Raw genomic sequence first — 27729 nt, 5'->3', positions numbered from 1 at the left:
TCCAAATCATTTAGGAACTCATGAATTTAGCCCAAAACAATTATTTCATAAGTTTTAGAAATATCCTCGTCGGGTGATGAAAACTCAATCGGGTGCGACCCAAAGCATCGTTTAAAGCTGGTATCGAGTAGAATTCCTCCGTGTCCAAGTTTTAGGGACTATATAAACATGTTTAAGCACTCATTTGAAGCTTTTTCCTTCTCTCTCTACTCTCTCTCTAACCTCTCTCCTAAATCCAAGAATTAAGTGTCCAAAACTCAAATTTAAGGCTTCAAATCCTTAAGGTACCTTCCTAGCCTTAATCTATAGCATGTTTAGCTTCCAAATTAGACACTTAATCATAAAATTGGACATCATATGTGAGTTTACGGCCCAGGAGGTTGCCTAGGCCGTAAACACCATTTTGAAGGGTTTTAAGCCCTTAAACTCCTTCTTAAACTCATTTGGACTTTAGATATGGCTAAGGGACTTCAAGATATGGACTTAGAACACCTAAAACTATAATTTTGTGGACTTTGAAGGAGTTTACGGCCAAGGCATAAGCTTGGGCCGTAAACTCATGAAAATGGTGTTTTTCATGTCTTTAAACCCTTCCAAATCACCCCTACAGCTTAGATATGAATTATAGGACCTTGATTCTTACATTTGGACACTTGAAACATTAATTTTGAGGGACTTAGATGAGTTTACGGCCAATGAGAGTTCTTGGGCCGTAAACTCCACAAAAACTAGGCTTAAATCCAATTCTAAGGTGTTAGAAAGCCATCCAACACCACCAAAAGCCTTGGAATAAATCAAGGGACCAACCAAAAATACTTTGAGGGCCTAAAACACATATTTTATGGGGTTTCTAAGAGTTTACGGCCAAGACCTATTCTTGGGCCGTAAACTCCAAAATTTTTGGTGTTAGAATGCAAACTACACACCCCTAAGGCCCTTAGATGAATTTTAGAAGTCCTTTCATGCATGTTCTAGGCCTTGAAACACTTTGGAACACCACACACAAGAGTTTACGGCCATGAAGGGGGTTTCATGGGCCGTAAACTCCATAAAATCCCCCATAATCCCTTACAAACTCATGTTAGACCTTGGATTAATTTTACCAATCACATGTGATTTGTTCTAGCACCATTTAGCACCATTTCCTTGAGTAATTAGGAGTTTACGGCCAGGAGCCTATGCTAGGCCGTAAACTCCCATAAAATTGATCATTTTGGTGATTTTAATCCATTCCATGCATTTAGATCAAAGCCTAAAATCATTTCCCATGTTCATATAAGCCATTTAAGCCATTTAAACACCCAAAACCACACCCACATGAGTTTACGGCCGTAAACTCATGTATGTGTGTGTTTTGTGGTTGTAAACTCATGTAAAGGTTTACTCATGGGGAGTAAACTCAAGTCCCAAGTCCCTAGTGTCATTTCTCATCCTTAAACGCCACCCGGGTCCCTCCAAACACTCGTATCGGAGTGTTTTCGCGACTTGAAGCAAGTGTCCCTATCAAATAAATAAACTAAGTCCTAATTAGGTACAAATGTGTATCTTTACATTATAATTAGGAACCTCGCGTATTTACAAGCCCCGGATCGACTCTTAGCATCAAACCGTCTCATATCTCGTCCGGTGAGTTCATACCCCTACGCCTTTTTCACTGTTTTTAACTGTTTTCAGGGGGGGATACAAGCAAACCAAAACTGTTTTCAAATCATAATATCTATGTATTTCAAACAATATCTGGCAAACTTATAAACTCTTTTACTCCTTATGTATTATGTTGAGCATAAGGAATGATTTGTCAATTACAACTAAATGGATTTTAGTTAAGAAAATAACCAATCTAATCAAATTATTATGGGAATAATTTGGGGTTCTATGTTTCTCTTTATATCACTTACTGATCTCTGTACTAAGTTATTAGATAAACTATGTCTGATTCAGTTTATCTCCGTATCATTCGAATGTTTTGCCAGATAGTCTCATTGTATGTAACTATTTTTACTGTATCATGTCTTAAAGCCTTTGTATGTCTGTTATCGTATGTGAATCCTGTGAATAGTTTAATACTAGTTTGTGAGATAGTCACTACCCTTCATGGATGATCAAGTAAATCCTCTCCGGAAGTGTAACCAGAGTCTCCTGGAGGGAGAGCGAAGAGTTTGTGAATAGATCTATTCGGGACTGACAATCCCACACCTTAACTGCTAGCTACAGTTAGGCGGGCACGCCTGGGGTGACAAATTCTGTATATCATACGACGTCTGACTAACGTCAAGGAGGTCTCGTTGTCGTATCAGTATGGTTACCCGACTCACAATACGTATTAATATAAACTTATTCACAGCTAGGATCTGTTTAGAATCTATATCTTGTTCGGGATGGTAATCCCATGGTCTTGTAATCTATATCTCGTTCGGGATAGTAATCCCATGGTTTTATGTCTATACCTCGTTCGGGATGATAATCCCATGATCTTGTGTCTATATTTCGTTCGGGATGGCAATCCCATGGTTTTGAAACTAAATTTTATACGGGATGTTAATCCCATGATTTTATCAATCTATCATACATCTAGTTTCGGGATAGTGATCCCATGGTCTATCGAACTATCTTATATCTACTTTCGGGATAGTAATCCCATGGTTTTTATCGAATTATCTTATAACTGGTTCGGGATGTAGTCCCAAGGTTTTCAAAATGCTTTCTATTTACAGTTCATCTAAATTATAGTTTTATTTATTAAACTATACTATGTGTTATTCTATCAATCTTGCATTTAGGAAAATATGGGATTTTCCTGGGGTTAACTTATATCTATAACAGAACTGTAATGAAAGATATCTTAACTACTTTACATAAGAAAATATGGGATTTTCTTGGATATCAAATCTTTTCAGAAAACTAAAGGAAATCGATACATTTTCACAAAACAAAACCGCTTATGAACTCACCAGCTTTATGCTGATTTTCAAACTGCTTGTATTCTCAGGTCCAAGTTAGACAGGTACCCGGCGATATCTTTTGGTGAAGATGGAGTGCTCCGAAGACTCGTCTCTTTTGTTCATATGATATATGTATAACTTGTACAATTTACTTTTGAACTAAATGTAAACTTTCATATATATATGTAATGTAATGGTTGTTTACTGTGATTACTATGTACATTGGATTTGATACACAACATGGAGTCAACCCCGGGAACGTTTCTGCCTTTGGTTTTCGGGGTGTGACAGGTACTGTACTACCCCTTCGACCCTATCAACCGGTAACCGGGGACTATTCCCCTTACTACCACTATCACATAACATCATATTATACTAGCATGAGAAACACGTCAGATAGTGGCAAAACCAAGTAAATATCACAAAGAAAACTACTCGACAAACAATCCCTACTTATGGGCCAGCATTGTGGCCGTAGACCCACTTTTACTGGAAGGTAACTCATCTCAATGTCGTGTAGTAACTGAACTGTCCTCGGTGCTGGAACCGACTCCTCTGAAGCTCCTACACATAACAACCTTCCTTAATTACCATTTCATACCCTTAACCCTTCCAAGGGTTACTCAGGCCAAAGCCACAGTCAAGGTCAACATCTTGGTCAAAGTTAACTCTGGGTCAAAGTCAACGTATGGTTGACTCGACTCGTCGAGTTGACCCAACAACTCGCCGAGTCCCCAAATTCTCAAAGCACTAAAACATTGACCTTACTCGTCGAGCCTTTCACGCACTCGTCGAGTTCTCCTTCATACCGAGTCGGGACTTTCTTCAACTGACTCGCCGAGTTCATCCTTGAACTCGCTGAGTCCTCCTTCATGCAAGAAGACACATTTAGCCCTGGACTCGCCGAGTTCCTTATGAACTCGTCGAGTTCGTGTTCATGCAGTTGGGACTTGCCTTGAACTCGCTGAGTTCTGTGATTTCCATGTCCAGATTCACATATAACTTGTTAAGTCCTCTTCTAGACTCAACCAGTTCGATCAAAGCAGAAAAGGGTTGGAGAACCATACCCCGACTCGTCAAGTCCCATGAACGACTCGCCGAGTTCCCCAAAGTCCATGTCCATACAGTTGATTTCAGTCGGGTTTAACACATCCAAAACATAGATCTAGCCTCCTAGGATCCATACTACACGTAAAGTTACAAACTTGACGTTCATGCATGGGGTATTTGGCACAAATGGCTCTAAAATGGAGTCTACAAGGTGCATGGAGCTCTTATGGCAATAAAGTTGGCACCTTTATGCCACAGGAACCCTTAATGGTTCCAAATATGAAGTCATACCCCTTTATAACCACAAAATCCTGAATATGGCACTTCTAAGGCTTAGAAAAGGTAGAAATGAACCCTAACTAGAGATCTAAGAGATAGATGGTCAAGGTTTCAGCTTTATACCTCAAATGTGCTAGAAATGTGCCAAAACCTCTGGATCCTCTTGCTTCCTCTTGATCTCTCAAGCTTCCTCTTGATCTCTCGAACTTCAAATACACACAAAAGGCACTAAAAAGCTCAAGAACACTCAATAAACGATGGAGTTAGGGCTTTTTCTGGACTGGGAGGGACGATGGAGGCTGGGTTAGGACAAGATAAGGTTCTTAAATAAGGTTCAAACCCTAAATATTAGGGTTACATCCAAACAGTCTTACTCACTGAGTCGGGCTCTTTGACTCGTTGAGTAGGTTACTTAAACCCCGTGTCCAAGAGTCTAGTCTACTCAATGAATTGGGCCTCCAACTCGCCGAGTCCCAGTGTAAAAACATATAATCAATTAGATTTAAATACGTACTGGGAGCCGGATGTTACATCGGGGGACATATTATTTGATGGGTGTATCTAGATACCTTTTATTTTATTCATTAAAAGAGTTGCGCAAGAGTCGTATTCTACAACATAGTTGAAGCGTATTTCGAGGAAGAAATCCAGTTTAAATGGGAGAGAATTGTAACACCCATTTCCGTTTAAGAATTTTGAAATAGTGTTTATAATTAATATCTAGTAATCATATAAATAAAAGAGGGAAAAATAAGTTTTAAAATGTTAGTTTATGTGAGCTGATAATTCCAAAGAGAGTAAAATAAAAGTAAATGAATAAGAACGAAATATATATTAAATAATAATAATAATAATAATAATAATAATAATAATAATTTGATTATATAATTCTAGAGGCTAGTGGGTAATTTTCAGAAATCGAGTTTGTAAGACAAATTAGGTTTGGGGATGTATTTTGTAAGCATGGGGATTTCTGAGGACCAAAGTTGCCAAGTTCCAAATTTCGAGTCTTCTTCCTCCTGAAACCCGACGCAACTACTGTGATTTTTTTCCCACTTTGAAACCTATTGATCTCGATCATTCTGAAAGAAACTCGATCCCTAACCTAAAATACCCTTATTCCTGATCATAAGAAGCAAACCATACCTCCTCTTTTTGGATGCCTTTGTTTTATGAAATAGAGGAAGAGAGAAAGAAGTAGTGGAAGACAAGAATAATGAGAGAAGAAGCCGAGAAGGAGGGTGGCCGGAGGGAGATGCAACGGAGCAGCTACTGTAATTTACTTTGGCTACCGGTGAAGGAAAGAGGAGAGACGGTGGTCTTTGGTGGCTGCAGACATCGGAGCAGAGATAGACGAGGAAAAGGCGGGAAGCGAGATCGATCCTCCTTGTATTAAGCGGCGATTCTGGTGAAGACTAAGTACACTATTCAAGCAGATCTTAAATGAGATTGCTCACTAAACAGAGAGGAAGTTGTGGTAAAGAAATGGAAGAAATGGGTTGTTTGACCCGACTGTCTTCTCCATCTGGATTCCGGCTATGAGATCTCTTTCGTTCTGTGAGCAAGATCTAGATCCGTTTTAGATTACCACTTATAAGAGGAATTTTTATTTAAAGCTGCTTAAGGAAGATAATGAGCCATTTTATGGTTGAATCTCAGTGATTTGACAAGTTCGTTAATAAGGATTCTTGTTGACATATAACCTTAGGTAACTCATAAATATATTTTTGGTGTTTTGAACTGAGCATCATATGTAGCTTAGTCTAGATAATGGTTAATCATTAGATGAACCGATTATCCTATGATATGATTTTGAAAACAATACCTAGGGGTGTTTGGCTTAGTTTTTCAGAGCCAAAAGATGTTTGGTAAACTAAACTAGTTTTAGAAGCTACTTTTGAAGTTTTTACATAAGGAAAATGAACTTTATGGAAAAGTCAGGAAATCCTGATTTTTTGTAACTTTTCTAAAAAAAACTTTTAGGGTTTGAAAAGCTAAGTCAAACACCCTCCTAGCTTCTACGTTTTAATGTGAAAAGATAATTTTATGATTTATTAATGGTTTTTAATAAAACCTTTTGATACAACATACACTTTGATTTTAAAAAATTTCGAGCTTGATTTTTGGGATGTTATAGACACATCACAATTAGCTTATAAGCTAATTTATTTTTAATTTCTCATGTTTGATAAACTAAAAAGTAGCTTATAAGCCAATTTTTTAAAAATTTACATAGATTAGCTTTTCATGAGTTTTTTTTAACAATATTTCAAATATACCCTTAATTAATTATAGAAAATCCATTATCTTAAATGACTTTTCATGTCATTTTATGTATTTCAACTAGTTTATAAGCTAATTTTATAAAACATCATTTTTTATTAATTAGTTTTTCAACTATAGGCATCAGTTAGAAGATAGTTTTTCAACTAAGAACTAGTTCTTTTTTTACTTAGGATACCAAACATAGTTTTAATTTAGGGAAATGACACATTAACCCTACTATGTATTGCATATTTGTCCATTTAGTCCTATAAGTTGTTTTCGTGCATTTTAAAGGAACAAAGTTACTAATGACCTGTCTTTTTAAGTCCTCTACCTTTAGTAGTCAGTTTTTTGTTCTAGTTACTCATTTTGCCATTTCAAAGTAAAAATCAGATTGTAAAAGTCAAAATCACGAGTATGTTCCAGACAAATCATCATCGCAATTACCAGACTTGGCCCAAATCATCATTGCCACCAAACATTGAACACCAGTACACCACCGCTACTGCAACGATACATCAACCTCCATGTTCCACCTAAGCATCCATTAGATGAAGCCCATTAGATGAAGCCCCGAAGAACTGGTGCAAATATGAAAGCTTCTTCATCGTCTACAAAACCAAATCAGATTTGATTTAAATGTTATACGTTGTGAGATTAGACTTGCTTGGAAATAAAAGATGAACCTAAATCCCTTTCTTGGAGTACAATCTTCATGATGGAGACATGATTTCTTTGGAGCGAGTCGGCTTTGAAACCATCACTTCTTTTGATTTCTAGTTTGAATTCTCCAAATCCCCTTTCTTTAGTTTTATGTTCATCTCATCTCTTATGCTAGTTTGGTGTATTTACTAATGCACATATGGTTATTACCTGCGACTTTTTGAGCAAATTTAGGTGTTGTTCCGATATATTATTTTGTGCTTAGGAGGGTCTTATAGTATTTAAAAATTCCATCTTCAAACATGTAACCTAAGTATGAAATTTTAAATTTTTTTTTCACTTGATGAAGCAAAAAAAGTAAACAAAATATGTACTTATGCTTGTGTTTGTCTGGAATTCTATTCCAATAATGTTCAGTGATGTCCTCGAATCAATTCCAAAATCAAAATTTGCTCTCAAACATGTTCGCTGTCGATGATGGAGAGGAGTATGTTTGACGGACAAAGGATAAAAGCAAGCTGGCAGATGGGTGTTAAATGAAGCAATAAGAAAGAAGATAATGAGATGAAGGAGAAGAATGTGAAATGGAGCAGTAAGTAAGTAAGTAAGTAAGTAAGTAAGTAAGAAGAAGAAGAAGAAGAAGAAGAAGAAGAAGAAGAAGATGATGATGATGATGATGATGATGATGACGACGACGACGATGATGATGAGAGAGAGAGAGAGTATGTGTGTGTGTTGAGAGAGAGAGAGAGAGAGGTAACCAGAGGGGCTGAGTCTTAATCCTATTTATGAGGAATTCACCGAGTGACCCCTTCATTTCTTACAAAATGACCTATTCAACCCGATAAAATCAACTTTGTTCTTTTAAAATACACACAAATAATTTAAGAGAACGAATAAACAAATAATTTAAAAGAGACGCAAATAAGGGGCTACGACACAACTTGTTTTGCTCATTTAGCCGCTACGTCTATGTAAATATTGTTTTAAATTTCCGTTAAAAATAATAAGTAAATACATAGCAGGGCTAATAATGTATCATTTCCCACATTTAATTTTAGATGACTTGTCAAAATGCGTGACAAATATCTTTTCATCTATTAGAACCATTTTTGATGTTCCAAGCAGTTTCCTAAGTGACTTCAAGCCATGTACGTACAATGTTGTCCATATGTGTGCTGAGGGCAGACCTTACCTTTTGTATAACTATGCTAGAGTTTAGGACCCCTAATTCCAAAGGGCCCCATTTAACCCAAAATCTTTCAGCAAATCTCAATTATAAATATATCAAAAGATAAATAATTGGTGGCGCTAACTATGACATATTCAAATTGAATTTGTGAGAGTCCACGATTGTCTAGTAACACATCCATAATTTTCGAACATTGAATTTAAGATATGCAATTATGCATCATACATATGCAATAAACTTGATTTAACTAATTTTTGTTAATACATTTTCCAGGAAAAGGGATTGCATGAAATAAACGTGACTCGTCCCATGTGGAGAAAGTGGCGGGCTAAAAATATCACAACGTACAGCTAATAATATATAATAATAAAACAATAATAAACAAACATTATCATTATATATATTATAATCATTTATCCAATTAATAAAATCTTTATCAATGTTTTATATGTTATAAACGAGTTTTAAGGCTGAGCGTTGGGGCGGGAGTTTAAGCAATAATGTTTATGATATAATATAATTTTTTTGAAGTTTAAATTTAATCCACTTGTAATGTCTTATCTTTAATAACAACATACTTTGCATTTTTAACTAATAATCTTATGGGTAAAAATAAACTACATTGCCCAAACTGGTAGTGGGGATTGGTAAAATATAACCGCAACACATAAAGATAAAATCTTCTATCTTCTATCTTCTATTTACTAAAATAAATAAAGGTTTTTTTGCCACATGTCCTCTTCTCCTTTATTTGGACACATGACATTTTCTAATATTTTTAAATTTTCTATTTTCCACTTGTTATTTTATTGTATTATTCATTTTATTAAATTAAAATTCCACATTTAATATGTAAGGTATTTATTAAAAAGGGTTTATATATGTAATGTATCCAATACATTAAAGCCTCATTAATTTTAATAATTCAAAAGATTTCTCATTTTTCTTATAAATTCAAAATTTTCAAATTGTTAAAATTTTATATTTATTTTTTTTAAATAAACTCATGTAATACATGGGTCTCACACCTAGTTCTTAATAAAAGACTCATAAAACCGCCATGTGTCCCGATTATAAACCACTACCTTGCCACGTGTCGATCCTCCAGCATTTTACTCATTCATTTTCCCGCCCAATTGGTAATTTATGTATTCGACCAATTATACCCTATAAATCAGCTTTTCAGTTATGGTATTTTGATCTTATATCCAAAAATACTTGCAATCAAGACCACAAACAATTACAAAAAATTCAAACACATCGATCATAGTATCCTATATATCAACATTTCAATTTTTAAACACATTTAATATAATATATCCCTTAAAATCTGCAATTATTTTTTGAATTTATTCATCTTATCTTATACCAAATATGAATCTAACATAAAAGGAATGCAACCCTGGATTGTGTTTGAATTCCACCACAATTAATGAGTTTTGTTGACTAAAATCTCCTTTTTTTATTTTGGTTATAAAACCCGAACACCAAATAAAGATTTTTATGTTTGGAATTTCAAATTCCTTTGGCTTCTTTGTCTTTTTATTCCAATCAAGCCTGGGGAAAACACATCTATTCGTTCATTCACAAGAGTTTAATCTATCAGGTAAATAGATTAAAAACTACTTTAAATTCTTTCTTTTTGTGTTCTTCTCTTTCTGTGTATGTGTGTGTGTTTTCATATTATGTTGTTCGTTTTACAGTGTGTGATTTTTGTACGTTTTACTATGTGTGGTTTTTTGATCTTCTCTTTCTATGTGCTTAATATATCTCCTCATAACTTATTATATTTGTTATTAATTGTTTATATTTGTGTGTGTTGCTTTTATTTCGAAAAAAATGAAAATTCTCTTTTATAACATCTTAATATTAAACATATCTAATTTACAGCAATGTACTTTAACAGTCAGCTCTTACGTGTTTTACTGCGTGTGTATTTATGCTCAACATCAAACTCTTTTAGCATCCAACTTTCATTTTCTGCCATTTTTGGACATTTTAAACATTTTTTTAACATCAGACACTTCATATCCTTATTTTTTCAACATTTATGATTTTTTTTTCAAATTTCAGCTATAATGATATAATTTTCTAGTGGCATCAAAAGACTCTTTAAAGCATCTTGCTTTGCCATGCACTATTGAAAATTATGACCATTTAACCTTTTTTCTGTTACCATTTTGCCTAATGCTGCCACTATTGAATATAGTTATTGTCTTATTAACATATTATAGCATCATACTTTTCTTTTGTAACAGTTTTATACCGTAATTTATATTTTTCATTTATTTTACTTTAATAGTGGATGATTTGGTGCAATTAAAATAATAAAGGACAAAAATGGCAAATTGGCCAATTCATGTTCATTACCAAAACTCCACCATTCAATACAACTACATACTGTACTTTTCTGTTGTACAACTGTTTTAACATAATGTTTAATATTTTTTCATTTTTTACTTAAAGGGCAAAAAGGGCAAAAAGGGCAAAGTATTCTTTTAAATGTCTAATGACCATATCAATCAAAGTACTTTCCATAAACTATGTTGATAATCACCATCTAAGTTGCACGGAAACAGATACGGAATGGAAACGGGAAACAACAAAACTCAAAAATTCAAGATATGGCAATATAAAAATATAAAAAAAACATATATATATATATATATATATATATATATATATATATATATATAGGCTTAGGTTATTTTATTAAAACTAATTATTGTGTTATTATATACATAAATGTGGCCAATCATTTTACTTATTTTAAGAAAATGATTAATACATATGATTGAATTAAAAATAATTGAAAAATACCATCCAATTTAACTAGAAGGGTATTTTCGTCAATTAATACAAATTTAATAAAGGAAATTTACATATTTTAAGGGATCATAGATTCTATTAATTTTAAAAATCCGATTTTTACTAATTATAAAGATTTTAATTCGGACATTCTGACAGAATATATTTAAGTATGTTCAAAAGTAATAAATTTCTAGAATAACAAACTTTCTTGATCATGACTTTAAAAATTTCTTGTAGAATAACAAATTCTTGAACTAGCAATTGAAGAATTAAAACAAAAATTACATTAATTCTTATAGAATACATGTAACAATTGTTAAGAATTATATTTATTGTTAAAGAATAAAACTAAAAAAATTTCAAATCGGGAAAAAAACATCAAAATCTAAAAAATACATTAATTCATTCTAAAAGAATAATGTTGCTAAAGAACACTTTTAATTTTGTTGTCCGTTCTTCAAGCATCAACTTCTGTGAAAACAAATCCAATTGTAGTTTAGAATCCAATAACGCATTAGCAAATGATAAATAAAAAACTATATTCCTTTGGAAAAATAAGCGGACTTGTTAACTGCACCAAAACCAATAATTGTAGAACATGTATAATCAATGAGAAAAAATCCATATTTCGTTCCAACAGAATTACAAATCGTGTTTCCATTCCGATAGAATTTGAATTCGTGATTCTATTCCGATAGAATTAGCTTACCACATAAACCGTTGATCCTTTTGGCCATTTCCTTTACATCTTTTTCAGCTTTCTTGATGCTTGTGGAATATGGTCCCAATCCCTGATAAGTCTTCATCAATTCAGTTGCGATAAACAGAACATTTCAACCAACTCAAACGTTTCTCTATAATGCCCATGAACTCTAGTAAAATGCAAGATAAAGATCAAACTATCCTAAGTTCCTAACAACTAAAGGCATTTAAAAATCAATTTTAAATCAAATTGTATTAAATTGCAGCAATTCATCAGCTTTAATAACTTCTTCTCCACTGAAATCGACGCATCAGATGGGAGACTTGCCTTCTTACCCTTTTGAGCCTACCAGACGAGATACTTCCTAAAGTTAGATGATTCCTGTCATTCTCAATTATTTATGCCTTTTTAGGAGTCAAACACCTTCCTTTTTCTACCCTAAAAACCATGAAGAATTAGAGAGAGAGAGAGTGGGTTGATTGTGTGTGTTTTGATGCGACTAGAATCGAGAGAGGGAGAGAAGCTGAGAGTGAGAACGAGGAACAGTCCATGGATTCTCATACAAGCGATGTTGATCAAGAAGTGGTATCGCAAGAGAGAATAAGAAAACGGGTTTCAGGTTGATGTTCAAGGAATTCCCGATTTATGTGTGTGTGAAAAAGATTTCCAGCAACCCCAAATTGATATAATAAGAACCCTAATCGAAAATCATACATGGATCGTGAAAAGGGGATAAATCGTTTCCTGGCCACCCATAAAGTCTATTCGGATCTGCGTGACACCATGTTAGAGCTCGCTAACGATTTGTTTCATCTACCTATGGAAACGAATGTGAAAAACACTTCTGATCTCCTTGGTTTTGGATACGGGAAGTAAGTCTGGTTTGACTGTTTTACCCTCTTTGTTGAAGATGAAGAGGTTTTCCTCATCGATTATTTTTGAATGATCAGTGAGGGTTTCCGAACACGATCTGAAAGCATCAATACTATGTAGGATGCTAGGGCTTTATCGGGTGGGAGATTGATGAAGACACGCTTATTTATTTAGATTAAAAATCAATATCATGATTATAGGGATTATTTTTGGAAGTTACTAAAAAATTACTAAATTACCCTTATTTTTTTATTTAATTTCTATGGCCCACATTGATGCATACAATAACACAATAATTACTTTAAACATCTGAACCTATCTCTCTCTCTCTCTCTCTCTCTCTATATATATATATATATATATATATATATATATATATATATATATAAGAAATTCCAAAATATATTAAAGAAATTTCAAAATATGTAAAGTGTAATATGAATTTTTTCTTGTTCTTGTCATCTTGATCGACGACACAGGAGGCAATGGCGCAAGGCAGTATATGTCGTTCACCAAGGAGGCACTCAGGCAGCGATGGGTTTATCCGTTTAGGCTTTGTAATTGACTAATTGTAGGGCAATATCAATTATAATAGAACTACAGCCCATTACTCCATTAGCGGACATAAAAAGCCCATGAAAAAAAAATTGGAAACGTTTATGAAACTTACCAGAAATGTTTCTGGGTTTGCCGATTGATGAGTTATAAAAACTCTTAGATCGATTAGATCTTCGTGACAGGTAAGTAAAGAACTTAAAAAGCAAGGAAATAAAACACTAGTATGGATCACAATGAGTCGAATGATTAGATTACTCAATCCTCAACAGAGCTCGACTAAGAACTTCCGCTGTAGAGGACTTCTAGGGTTACAAAATAAGAACGATGAATATGCTGAACAATACTTCTCTAATCGTTTCTAATCATCTTTTTCTAGGATGCATGCAAGCATCTATTTATAATAAACCCTACAAAACTCATGGATGGACAGGCCCATACCGGAGATAAACATGGACTAGCTAACGAGCCCAATAGACGCAACACAATACTCGACCTAACAATCTCCACCTTTGCGTCAATTTGGAGCGAGACTATCGTTTCTTCTTGCTTGGACCAGCAGCGGGAACCTTCTTTGTTGTATCAAACAATCGTGAGATAAGTGCAAGGATAGTCTGTCTGAAGCGAATGTACCACTGAATCATGTCATCAAAGTACTTTATATCATCCGCTGTGTTCTGCTTGAAACGATGGATGATCCCTAAGACGTGTTCCAAACAAGCAGTGGTGTAGAGATGTTTGTCTGCCAAGGCGAAAAGACATTTCTGTCCTTCGTTTCTGGTAAACATGACAGAGTTTCTCTTTGGGTCAATCTTCCCCATCTGCATCATGTTGAGATCACTGGCAGAGCCAACAGGAGATATGGTAGGCTTTTTCTTGAATACGCTTGCTATCTCCTGATCCATCAGGGCAACTTCCATGACATAGCATACAAGCATCCTCTTAAAGTGGTCGATGATCGGACCATATTCAGCTTCGTTTGTAAGAAGGATGTTATGCAGGATAATCCAGTCATAGGGTTAAGGTTGGGAAGATCTGCAAGTGAGATGGCATGTTCGGTCTTGGCAGATCCCCGTAGTATCTTGAACCGAACATTGGTGAAGTTGCCTTCCCTGTACGGCTTCAGGACCCGAACATTGACGATTTTCTGAGCGCTCCATGTTTGGTACTGTGGTTGAGCGGCCCTCAGATAGAAATCAACTAAGTCCCTATCAATTTTTGGATGAGGATGAGGGAACTCAACAATGTTGTCAAAGGCATGAAAGATAAACGCCTTTCGGGTCAGTGGCATATCGAACTGAGAGTCGATAGTGTTAGAATGATCTAAAGAGATCACGGGTTCTAGCCACAAGACACTGGGTGTTTCGATGGCTTCTTTAATCAGTTTCTCTAGAGTCCAGGGAGGGAAAAGAGTTTTCCTGCTCTCGAGAAGGTCATGGGCTTCTTTTTATCTCTTTTCGGCTTCTTTAGCCTCTCTAGCCACACGAGCGCTGATGTCAGCCTCTTTATCTCGACCCTGTCGCTTCAAAAGGTCGGCAATTGTCTCCTTATCATCATCGTCACTCTCCTCAGCAATTTTCTTGCCTTTGTCTTTCACATCGGAACCTGAGGTTTGGCCTACTGGAGGAGGTTCGGTTGTGTGAGTTGCTGTTGAAGCAGGAGGTGGTTGAGACACTTGTTCTTTTTCTCCCCCTTGTTTCGGAATGGACATGAAATCAAGGAGCCCTTCAATTTTGCTCAGTAGAGAGAGGGCGGGAGCAAGCTTCTCTGTAAGGTCACGCCTCACAGAATAATTGGGGATCGGGTCATGTGCTTCAAGGATGTTTGAGATAGCTGAGTGGACATCCGAAACACACGATTTAACCATCTCTCTTTCAGATCGAAGGGACTCAATCTCTTGTTGAGAGTTGGAGAGTTGAATACTCTTGACCTTCAGAGCGGTAGTCTTCCTTGCGAGAGCATCCATGAGGGAGTTCTCAGCAGCTAAGTCTTCTTGAAGCTTGGCAAGGCGCTCCTCAATGGTTGTTCTGAAAGCTGAGTTGTCGTCAAAAATAGTTTGACGAAGTGAAGCGAACGACTTCAGCTCCGATGCGACGGATGTAGCCAGCTGGTTGACAATGGGTTCCAGCGTTGTCTTGGTGGCTTCAGCACTTTCCTGTAAAGATTGCAACAAGGAAGAAGCATCAGTGAATAGTTTATCGACTTTTTCGATCGCTGCCTCACAAGCTTTGGTTGAGGCGTCAATGGCTGCACTGGCGGAATCAAGGGAAACTTGATGAGCTTTGGAAAAAGCATCAACAATTTTCTGAATTGCAGCTTCCGAGATGGAGGACTGAGATGTAGAAGATGAGGCGATGAGCAAATCGATTTTATCATGTAGCTCCTTGAGATGCCTCTTGGTGACAGGAGCATCGTCATCATCGTCACTCTGAACTTGAAACGGACTGTAATAGACCGAATCGAAGGCCATGTCCTCCCCGCCAAGGAGTGGTTCTTCACTCTCTGATGCATGAGCAGGAGAAGATGGTGGTGGTGAAACTTGAGGCTCGGTAGTAGTAGTGGGTTCGGGTTGGGTGGTATGTTCGGTTGTTGGTGTGGGTTCGGGTGCTGAGGTGGATTTGGGTGCGTCGGTATGAGCCCCCATATTAGATACGTTGGATCTTACTTCGGCAGTGGTGGTGGTTGCTTCGGTAAAGATGGGTGGTGGTACTGGGATGGAGGTGGATGGTATTTCAGTGGTGGAGGTTATGGGGGAATGGAAATAGGAATTGTAACTGGTAGAAAAGAAATTGGAGAAGTGGAAATATGAATCTCTGGTGTAGGCGAACGTGGTGGAGTGTTACCACGTTGAGATCCATCAGAATCAGAACCCTCTTCCTCAGATTCGCTTGAGGACGAAGCGATGATCAGCTTTCGCTTTGGTTGGGTTTTTCGCTTCTTCATAGGAGGGGATTGGGCGGCTTTGGTGGTTTTCCTCTTCTTGGGAGATGGGCCTTTTGCTCCCTTTGCAACCTGCTTGCCCTTATCAGCCTTCTTTCCTCTGGGGGCAGGCTTGTCAGCATCATGAATCGACTTGAGCATCTCTGGAGTAAGGTCTCTCGGACCAGAACGTCGGAACTCCTTGTACGTTTTAATGATCCGGCTGTCGGCAGGAACATCACCATACATTGTTTCAGGGATAGAACCGTTGAAGGGAAATTTTGATGCGTCAGAGACAATGATCTTCGTGGTATGGAAGGTACCAATCGAAGAAATTGGAGAACCAGCAACAATGGGAATGTGGTACTTGTCGATCACCCATTTAGTGACAAGTGTCCAGAAACGAGCATATGAAATCTCTGAATGTCGAGAAGTGGAAGAAAGACTCTGAATGAGTTGTTGCCAAAGGACCGACCATAGTCCATATTGATACCGTTGTAGATCCCATACATGATTGATAGGAACAGACGACTTGCCCCGTCTGATCCAGCACTCCTTTCAGACAAGCCCTTGAAAAGCACGGTAAACATCCCATTCCACTGAGGGGGCAGGCACGATTTCTTGAACTTCGTGATTGTGGTCAACACCTCAGTATACCCCATGTTGTAGAACATGTTGAAAAGATGACCCATTGGAATTGTTTTAGGGTTAACCCTCGACGAATCAGGGTCAAACCCTAACAGTGTGCAGAACCTCTGCTTGGATATCGATGCCTTGTGCTCGAACACATCAAAGAAAATCCGGTCGACGACCTTGTCGTAGTGAGCTATGGCAAAAAATTGGGACAGAAACTCCATGGGAACTGCTTCAGCCCTGGTAAGAGCAGGAGCGATTGGCGAGTACTTCAGGCATTCGATAATTGGGAACATGAAAGTGTCGTATTCCTGAGGAGTAAGATTAATGATCAAACTCTGCTGGGGTCGAATTGGCAAGATGTGAAAAGTTGCGTGAACTGATGAAGAATCCGCCATTGTTGTGATGAAGATGGGAGAGATGATGAACAGTAGAGTGTTGGAGGGTTTTTCTTGCTCTCTGGAAATATGGGTGCAGTAAAGAGGTAAATAAAGGGTTACGTTACCTTTTATACTGTGGGTAAAGGAGAGAGAAGAATCTTTCCCAAATCTTCGAATGAAAAACGAAGAGTTTTTTGGAGGCGATTGACGCGTGACAGTTGGTGTTGCCGATGATTACGCATGAGAGAGAGTGTCAGTCCCTATTAACACGCCTTCCCATCAAGCGCCATTTTCTGATAAAACGTTTCTAATTCGCACGCCTGTCTTCTTGCGCCGTTTGAAATCAAATCGATTGGACTCCCGCCTGATTCAACATTTTGTCATCTTATCCTTTTACAGTTAACGGCATCTTTAGAATAAAATAGCCCACGTGGATCAGTATTAACCACAACCCTTTTATAATAGCCAATCCAATTAAAATGCCTTGTGATTAATGAAACCATAATTTTTGAAAATCAAAAAGATTTTCGTGCTTAGTGTTTAAAAGAAAAAGAAATAAAGCAACACATTTGAGGGATTATGTGATGTCAGTAATGACACGAACCAATGGATCCCGGGCACGAATCTCTTCCTTCAAAGTCAAGAGAGACTTTAAAGTGTTTGTGTGGTTTCCCATTGAATAATGATCAGACACTTATTAAGAAGTGTTGAAAGGCTTCTTTTACTTAGGCTTATGTGGGTGGCTTTCGCTTCAATTCAGAATTCCTGATCTTGATATAAGACAGAAATCGAACGAAGTACTTGTGAGACCAGTGTAGTCTGTTGAACAAGTAGGTTTGAGATAATTTAAGTGGCAAGGTAAAATAGGTTATGTAAAATCTCAAAAAAAAAAAAAACTGGATTCCAAGGGAAGAAATGTTATGTGATTTAACAAGTTCATAGGAATCACTCAAAATAAAAATAGAGATTTCACATTGTATCCCATTGATAAGACCGTCAATTCATTAGTGAAAGCTAGAGCAAGTTTATTGTTCACCGTCAATGCATAGAAGGTATTGAATTGTGGGTTTCACTCAGCACGTGGTGACACGAAGCTAAGATCATGAACACAGAAATTGTGCAACCATAAACCTCAGTGGTAATGTCTGAGAGTCTCAAGGGTTACGTTTTTGAAGCGAATAAGATGGAGAAAAGTAATGTAGATGGTGTAAAGAAACCAAAGTACCTCTGCTGTAAAAAAAATAATAAGGACCAAGCAGAAAACTCTTATCTCATGGGAGAAGAGAGTTAGGTAGCTCATGATTAGAATAAATATGAGAGCCTAATTGGGAAGACAAGGTTTGTTTGTACCAAGTCATTAAGGCTGTTATTCAGAATCAGGTGAGGCTTTGGACACATACAATAACATGCTTCTAGGGACACTTAACTAGTGAAAAGATTTCCCCACAAATAGACATACAAAAAGATAAGAGCCAAAATCAAAATAAAATAAAGAAAAAAAATTATTTTTGGAGTTTTTGATAAAAAAAATAAGACATAAAAAAAATACAAAAAAAAAATGTTGGAACCGAACCCGAGCGTTCGGTCTAATTCGGTTGAGAAAAAAAAATGGAACCGAGCCCGAGCGTTCGGTATATTTCGGGTGAGAAGAATTTTTGAACCGAACACGAACTTTCGGTCTATTTCGGTTGCCAAAAAAAATAAGTTTGAAAAAGAAAAGGACTTTGACAATAAGATAAATGAATTTGAGAAAATAATACAAAAGATTTACAACCAAAGAAACTTCCTTTGAGAGATAAGCGAAGATCAGATGATACAGCCGAACCCGAGCGTTCCGTTCATTTCGGTACACCAGAACAAGACCCGAACCCGAGCGTTCGGTTCATTTCGACATACAAGAGACACGAACCCGAACGTTCGGTCTATTTCGCTTCTAAGTTATGATCTTGAGAAGTAATCTTTGCTAACGGATTACCCACTGACTTTGGCCCAATGGTCAAAATGGCAACTACCTTGAAAACAGCTGTTAGGGCAGCTAAGAACGTAGAGGCCCAGATAAGAGAAAAGGGTCTAGAAAAAGATAAGGCAGGAGAGAAGCGGAAGTTTGAAGGATCTTCAAGGTCCAACAAGGAGAGCAAATTCTCAAAGCCTGGAGGAGGAGGTGAAGCAAGATGGTGTGATAAATGCAAGAAGAAACACTTTGGAAAATGCGGCGAAGAGGTGACATGTTTCAAGTGTGGAAAGTCTGGGCATTACGCCAATGAGTGTACATCCAACAAGAGGTTGTGTTATGAATGTAAAGAAGGGGGCATCTTTCAAAGAATTGCCCAAAGAAGAATGAAGCAACAAGGCCAAACATGCCACCAAGGCCAAGGGCATTTCACATGATCCTCGACGAAGCAGAAAACCACGCGAGGAATCAAGGATGAAGACTTCATATCTGAAGATCAAGTTATGGAGTAGCCATAGTATCATATGATGTAGCCTATTAGAGGCATAGTCTAGGGTGAACTTGAACACCTATGTAATAGTTTCAAGAAATAATAAAACCTTTGTTTTGTTATCTGATGTGTTAAACTGTTATGTGATTTTCTTGTATGGTGACTTGGAAAACTGCGAGACAATACTTGGGACGAGTATGAGTAGGTGTGAAAGGTAGTAGATGCATATACTACCGGAAGCACAGGACTCACGCTTGGATCAGGGAAAGTCACAAGGTTACCAAGAAGCTAGTAATTGATTTCGTTTTATTCAAGTATGTCGTCACCATTGTTTCGGTAATGACTAAGAAAAATTGTTGTTATCCTGACCCTAATGGTCATATTGAATTGAGTCCGACTACGATAAGTATGTTACGTTGTTCATAGAACCAAGTTTGATGTAACATCTGACTTAAGCCGGAAGATTGAAATAAAAGATAATTAAAAGCGATCGGTTGAAGTATCACGACAGTTGCTTGTAGCTAGAAATACTACCTTGTAAGATGAGATTATAACATGAAGGAAAGTATAGTCTGTTCTGGACAACTATAATAGACCTGAGTCTAAGCAACATACGATGAGAGGTCATTAGAATATGACACATCGTTCCATCGTAGTAATAAAGGAACTTATCTTAAGTTCATATCCAATGAGGATCAAGATTGTGACTTAAAGGTCATAATTTGGAGTCTAATGTGAGATAGGGAGCAAGTGCAAGATCGAGCACCGCCTGCAGTCAGGAAGTCTTAGAGTTAGATACTCATTTGGAGAAACATTAAAGTTACGGTTATTAATTAGGATGAAGAGATAACTTATGGAGTCATCATATGAGCGTTGTTTCGTTGATGATTCTGGGACGTAATCATCCTAAGGGGGAGATAATTGTAACGCCCGTAGATCCGGGCTAGTCAATTTAGAGGCAATAAGGGTCGAAAACGACTTTTCGACAAAAGATTATTTAGAATAAATAATCTTAACCAAGTTTTAGAGTATGTCACAAGGTTTCCGTACATATAAAGAACGCCGAAATCCGAGTTATAACGAAGAAGTTATGGCCCGTCGAAGTTTTACGGCAAAACCGGCACGGCACCGGGAAGCGTAAATAGTGAATTTATGATAGAGCGAGATTTAGCCTTAGCAATCTAAACGAAAGTTGTAGAATATGTTAAACTAAGAGCGTCGATAAAAAAGAACGCCCAAATCTGACTTCGTATGAGGAAGTTATGATTTTTCTAAGATTCGGCTTAGCAGTGCACGGCCCGAAACTCGAATTTTAGTTCGAGCGGTTTTTGGCTTACGCGACCTAAATGAGAGTTGAAGATCTCATTAATAGGAACTCAACGGTAAAAAGACAGACGAAAACGGAGTTCATATGAAGGAGTTACGAATTCTTCGCGATCATTTAACAGTCTAAACGCCTCCTACTGTTAAATTTGAGATCGGTCAAGAATTAGCCGACGGAGTCTAAATGAAAGTTGTAGATCTTGATTTTACCTACGTGTGGATATAAAGAACGTCAAAAACGGAGCTCGTATGCAAGAGTTATGATTTTTCTAAGTTCGAAGGCTGATACGTGATAGGGGGTGACGTGGCACCATCAGAAGGCCACCACATGGACCAAATCGGCGAGTAGGTCCCCCCTACTCGGCGAGTAGACCAATCAGCACCCCTATAAATAGAGGTGTCGGGCATTCCAACTTCCTCACCCCTCAACACTCTTCTTTCTCTCTCTAACCTCCCTTAAGCCCCTAAAAGCCTAGGTAAACCCCCTAGCACCCGAAGGAAGCCCCGAGGCTCCCGGAGTCCCGAGAAAAAGAGCCTTTCGGCTCTGGAACGCTGCTCCAGCGAAGCCCGGCTTTGCGAAAAACCCGCTGTAAGTGAGCTGTACCTACCCTATCTTTAGTATAGCTTATGTTTTAATATAGTAACATTATTAGGAACTTATAATGAGTATTTGGGCTATTATTATGAGTTATATGGAGTGTTATTTAACGCTTATATAATAATAATAATAATAATAGCTAGAGTATTAGTTTGTCGCGGTTATCGTTAGACTAAACCCTAGTGGTATTGATATTAGGTTTTCTCGAAGGAAATTGTTTTGAGAGTATCGAAGCGCTGTTCGAGTGCTGAGTCACCACCTACTCAGGTGAGTGCATAGTCCCTTTCATCTTACACATAGATATGAAGTATTTTAATATAAATTACGTGTTGTGTGTGCATATTGTCCGAATACTTGCTGTCTATGCTGGGTGAAAGATTTTTATACATGTTTTAAATGATTTAAACTGTATATGTATTTTATATCTACAAAATGTGTTGGGTAAAACATGGGTAGATGAAATAGTTGTTTTGTGATAACACGATGGGAGACATCAATGTTGTCAGTGATCCAGTCATCTAGTGGAGTATAGATGATGACCATGGGCGATACTAGACGGTCCGGTGGAACGCTAGTAAGCTCGTAACCTGTAGGTGTTTTTTGAACTAGGTGCTCATTAGGTATTTTGAACTGAGTGTGTTCACTACGTATCTTTGAACTGAGTGTGTTCACTAGGTATTTTGAACTAAGTGTGTTCACTAGTTACTTTTGAACTAAGTGTTTACCAGATGTTTTGGACTACGTGTTCATCAGTTGTAATCTATAAGCTTTGGTTATGATGGACTTCGTGCCGATTCCTTAGGATAATCCTTAGGAATGAATGAACGAGAAATAGCTGATTCTTAGGGTAGATCCTTAAGAGTAAAGAAGATAATGGGGATGGGTAATTGGGTTTAATTGCTTGATTGTTTAAACATAATAATTATATTATTGTGGGTTGAAAACCCTATGTACTCACCAGGTTTCCCAACCTGACCCACTCAATTTATTTATATCACAGGTGTTGATATGAAGTCACATTACATTGAGAGATTAAAGACATGTAGATCACTAGTGTAAATAAATGTAAGTTTATGCTTATGTTTCTGTATTGACAATGACATCCCAAATGTTTTAAAATGAATAAAATACGTTTCTTCGAAAATGTTTTAATAACGTATTTATCGTGTTTTTCTGGGAACAAATTCCGCAACATTTTTATGAAAAGAAGTACTCTGACTTTTATAAAGCATAAACAAAACCGGTCTTTTCTGACCGTGAAAATGGGGATGTCACAGTTGGTATCAGAGCATTAGTTTAAGCGAACTAGGAATTTGTAGGAAATTTCTAGACTTAAACTTAGAATGCTAAGTGATGATTGTGAGGAGTGTGTCAAATAGATTTAGGTAATACACCTGAATAGACACAAGCACTAGCTTATTTTAGGAAATGATGCCTAAATCGATTTTATGTGCTAAATGATTTGTTATGCTATAGTTTGATCGGATCTATGGTCTGTTGCCGACCGGATCTGGAAACCTTATGTGTTTAGGATTCTAAACGTACGCCTACGATATTAGAACTAGCATGTAAACGTTTCGGAGTGATAAGGATGATTTAAACGTCAATCCTAAGTAAAGGTCTAGATTCACCTTATTCGGTGTATAGATCAAGATGGCAAGGACCCGTAGCAGAAACGTGAATGCAAATGAGAATAGGAACCAACCCCCAATGGTTCAGCAAATACCTGTTGTAGAAGAAGTTACACCTAAGCCAGTCACCATGGCTGGAGTTCAAGCCATGATTCGGGCTATGTTAGCTGAACAAAGGGAAGAAATGAGGCAGATGTTGAATAGGGACGAAGCTACTATGCCCATTGAGCAACCCGAACCAATTCCCGAGCAATCAGAGGAAGGGAACTACAGCCGCCAAGTGAGTCAAGTGGAGACTCAAGGTGAACGAAAGGATGGCCCGGAGAGGAGAAACGACAAGGATGGGCGAATGTACAAGAATTTCTTGGGTGCGAAACCACCAAGTCTCTTAGGAAGCCCAAAGCCTGTTGAGATTATGGATTGGATCTCCGAGATGGAGATGGTGTTTGAGAGCTGCGACTGTAGCGAGAAACAGAAGACCGTCTTCGCTGTAAGACAACTGAAAACTGGAGTCTTGAGCTGGTGGAAGCTATTGGCAGATACGATGCCATGAGGAGAAGCCCTAAGGATGTCATGGGAAGAGTTTTTGGAACAGTTGAAAATGCAGTACTACGCAGAGATAGATCTGATAGACTTGAACAACGAGTTTCAGAACCTGAAGAAAGGGAAGATGAGTGTTGATGAGTACGCCACCGCATTCACCGAGAGGATGAAGCTATTTCCCTACTTGGTTCCTACTGAACTCTCTAAGATTGATAGGTTTGCTAACGGATTACCCACTGACTTTGGCCCAATGGTCAAAATGGCAACTACCTTGAAAACAGCTTTTAGGGCAGCTAAGAACGTAGAGGCCCAGATAAGAGAAAAGGGTCTAGAAAAAGATAAGGCAGGAGAGAAGCGGAAGTTTGAAGGATCTTCAAGGTCCAACAAGGAGAGAAAATTCTCAAAGCCTGGAGGAGGAGGTGAAGCAAGATGGTGTGATAAATGCAAGAAGAAACACTTTGGAAAATGCGGCGAAGAGGTGACATGTTTCAAGTGTGGAAAGTCTGGGCATTACGCCAATGAGTGTACATCCAACAAGAGGTTGTGTTATGAATGTAAAGAAGGGGGCATCTTTCAAAGAATTGCCCAAAGAAGAATGAAGCAACAAGGCCAAACATGCCACCAAGGCCAAGGGCATTTCACATGATCCTCGACGAAGCAGAAAACCACGCGAGGAATCAAGGATGAAGACTTCATATCTGAAGATCAAGTTATGGAGTAGCCATAGTATCATATGATGTAGCCTATTAGAGGCATAGTCTAGGGTGAACTTGAACACCTATGTAATAGTTTCAAGAAATAATAAAACCTTTGTTTTGTTATCTGATGTGTTAAACTGTTATGTGATTTTCTTGTATGGTGACTTGGAAAACTGCGAGACAATACTTGGGACGAGTATGAGTAGGTGTGAAAGGTAGTAGATGCATATACTACCGGAAGCACAGGACTCACGCTTGGATCAGGGAAAGTCACAAGGTTACCAAGAAGCTAGTAATTGATTTCGTTTTATTCAAGTATGTCGTCACCATTGTTTCGGTAATGACTAAGAAAAATTGTTGTTATCCTGACCCTAATGGTCATATTGAATTGAGTCCGACTACGATAAGTATGTTACGTTGTTCATAGAACCAAGTTTGATGTAACATCTGACTTAAGCCGGAAGATTGAAATAAAAGATAATTAAAAGCGATCGGTTGAAGTATCACGACAGTTGCTTGTAGCTAGAAATACTACCTTGTAAGATGAGATTATAACATGAAGGAAAGTATAGTCTGTTCTGGACAACTATAATAGACCCGAGTCTAAGCAACATACGATGAGAGGTCATTAGAATATGACACATCGTTCCATCGTAGTAATAAAGGAACTTATCTTAAGTTCATATCCAATGAGGATCAAGATTGTGACTTAAAGGTCATAATTTGGAGTCTAATGTGAGATAGGGAGCAAGTGCAAGATCGAGCACCGCCTGCAGTCAGGAAGTCTTAGAGTTAGATACTCATTTGGAGAAACATTAAAGTTACGGTTATTAATTAGGATGAAGAGATAACTTATGGAGTCATCATATGAGCGTTGTTTCGTTGATGATTCCGGGACGTAATCATCCTAAGGGGGAGATAATTGTAACGCCCGTAGATCCGGGCTAGTCAATTTAGAGGCAATAAGGGTCGAAAACGACTTTTCGACAAAAGATTATTTAGAATAAATAATCTTAACCAAGTTTTAGAGTATGTCACAAGGTTTCCGTACATATAAAGAACGCCGAAATCCGAGTTATAACGAAGAAGTTATGGCCCGTCGAAGTTTTACGGCAAAACCGGCACGGCACCGGGAAGCGTAAATAGTGAATTTATGATAGAGCGAGATTTAGCCTTAGCAATCTAAACGAAAGTTGTAGAATATGTTAAACTAAGAGCGTCGATAAAAAAGAACGCCCAAATCTGACTTCGTATGAGGAAGTTATGATTTTTCTAAGATTCGGCTTAGCAGTGCACGGCCCGAAACTCGAATTTTAGTTCGAGCGGTTTTTGGCTTACGCGACCTAAATGAGAGTTGAAGATCTCATTAATAGGAACTCAACGGTAAAAAGACAGACGAAAATGGAGTTCGTATGAAGGAGTTACGAATTCTTCGCGGTCATTTAACAGTCTAAACGCCTCCTACTGTTAAATTTGAGATCGGTCGAGAATTAGCCGACGGAGTCTAAATGAAAGTTGTAGATCTTGATTTTACCTACGCGTGGATATAAAGAACGTCGAAAACGGAGCTCGTATGCAAGAGTTATGATTTTTCTAAGTTCGAAGGCTGATACGTGATAGGGGGTGACGTGGCACCACCAGAATTGGACACGTGGCACCACCAGAAGGCCACCACATGGACCAACTCGGCGAGTAGGTCCCCCCTACTCGGCGAGTAGACCAGTCAGCACCCCTATAAATAGAGGTGTCGGGCATTCCAACTTCCTCACCCCTCAACACTCTTCTTTCTCTCTCTAACCTCCCTTAAGCCCCTAAAAGCCTAGGTAAACCCCCTAGCACCCGAAGGAAGCCACGAGGCTCCCGGAGTCCCGAGAAAAAGAGCCTTTCGGCTCTGGAACGCTGCTCCAGCGAAGCCCGGTTTTGCGAAAAACCCGCTGTAAGTGAGCTGTACCTACCCTATCTTTAGTATAGCTTATGTTTTAATATAGTAACATTATTAGGAACTTATAATGAGTATTTGGGCTATTATTATGAGTTATATGGAGTGTTATTTAACGCTTATATAATAATAATAATAATAGCTAGAGTATTAGTTTGTCGCGGTTATCGTTAGACTAAACCCTAGTGGTATTGATATTAGGTTTTCTCGAAGGAAATTGTTTTGAGAGTATCGAAGCGCTGTTCGAGTGCTGAGTCACCACCTACTCAGGTGAGTGCATAGTCCCTTTCATCTTACACATAGATATGAAGTATTTTAATATAAATTACGTGTTGTGTGTGCTAGGATTCGTGAATTCAGCTGAGTAGGTGGTTACAAAATTTAGTCTCCATCAGCTTTGTGAATTCAGCTGTTAAGCTAGGATTCGTTGAGCCAAAGATGATATCATTGACATAGATTTGAACAATCATAAGGTGGTTACCTTCCTTCTTACGAAAGAAGGTTGGGTCAACCGAACCTTGTTTGAATTTGGACATCTTTAAAAACTTGGTTAGCGTTTCATACCATGCCCTAGGTGCTTGTTTCAGACCATAAACCGCTTTGTCCAGAATGTAGCAGTGATTGGGGTAATTTTCATTAACAAAGCCTGGAGGTTGTTCCACGTACACGGTTTCTTCGAGTTCTCCATTCAGAAATGCGCACTTTACGTCCATTTGGTAGATCTCAAAGTTTTTGTGTGCAGCATAGGCAAGAAATATTCGAACAGATTCCAGCCTAGCTACAGGAGCAAAAGTTTCTTCATAATCAATTCCTTCATCCTGGCAGTATCCTTTCACCACTAGACGAGCTTTATTTCTTATCACATTGCCTTCCTTGTCCATTTTATTTCTGAATACCCATTTGAGACCAACAACTAAGGCGTCTTTAGGAGTGGGAATGAGTCGCCAAACCTTATTTCTTTCGAACTCGTTGAGTTCATCTTGCATAGCTTGAACCCAGTCAGAGTGATCAAGAGCAGTATTTACTGTCTTCGGTTCAACTTTTGAGACGAAAGAGTTAAACATGCAGAACTCTACTTTTGAGAATAGAGATGCTTGCTTTGCCTTCAGTTGAGATCGGGTCAGGACCTTTTCGGAGACATTACCCACTACCTGTGAAACGGGATGATCTCTGGTCCATTTGACAAGAGGAGGGTAATTTGGATCATAGGATGGATCCAATTCAGCATTCACCATTTCTTCTAGTTCAGACTGGCTATCATCGTCGTAAAACATGTCGTCATTCTCCCCCT

The sequence above is a fragment of the Lactuca serriola genome, chromosome 5, assembly GCF_051521515.1.
Source record: "Lactuca serriola cultivar US96UC23 chromosome 5, Lser_US96UC23_V15, whole genome shotgun sequence".
Lineage (NCBI taxonomy): Eukaryota > Viridiplantae > Streptophyta > Magnoliopsida > Asterales > Asteraceae > Lactuca > Lactuca serriola.
Note: the sequence above shows the minus strand (reverse complement) of the source record.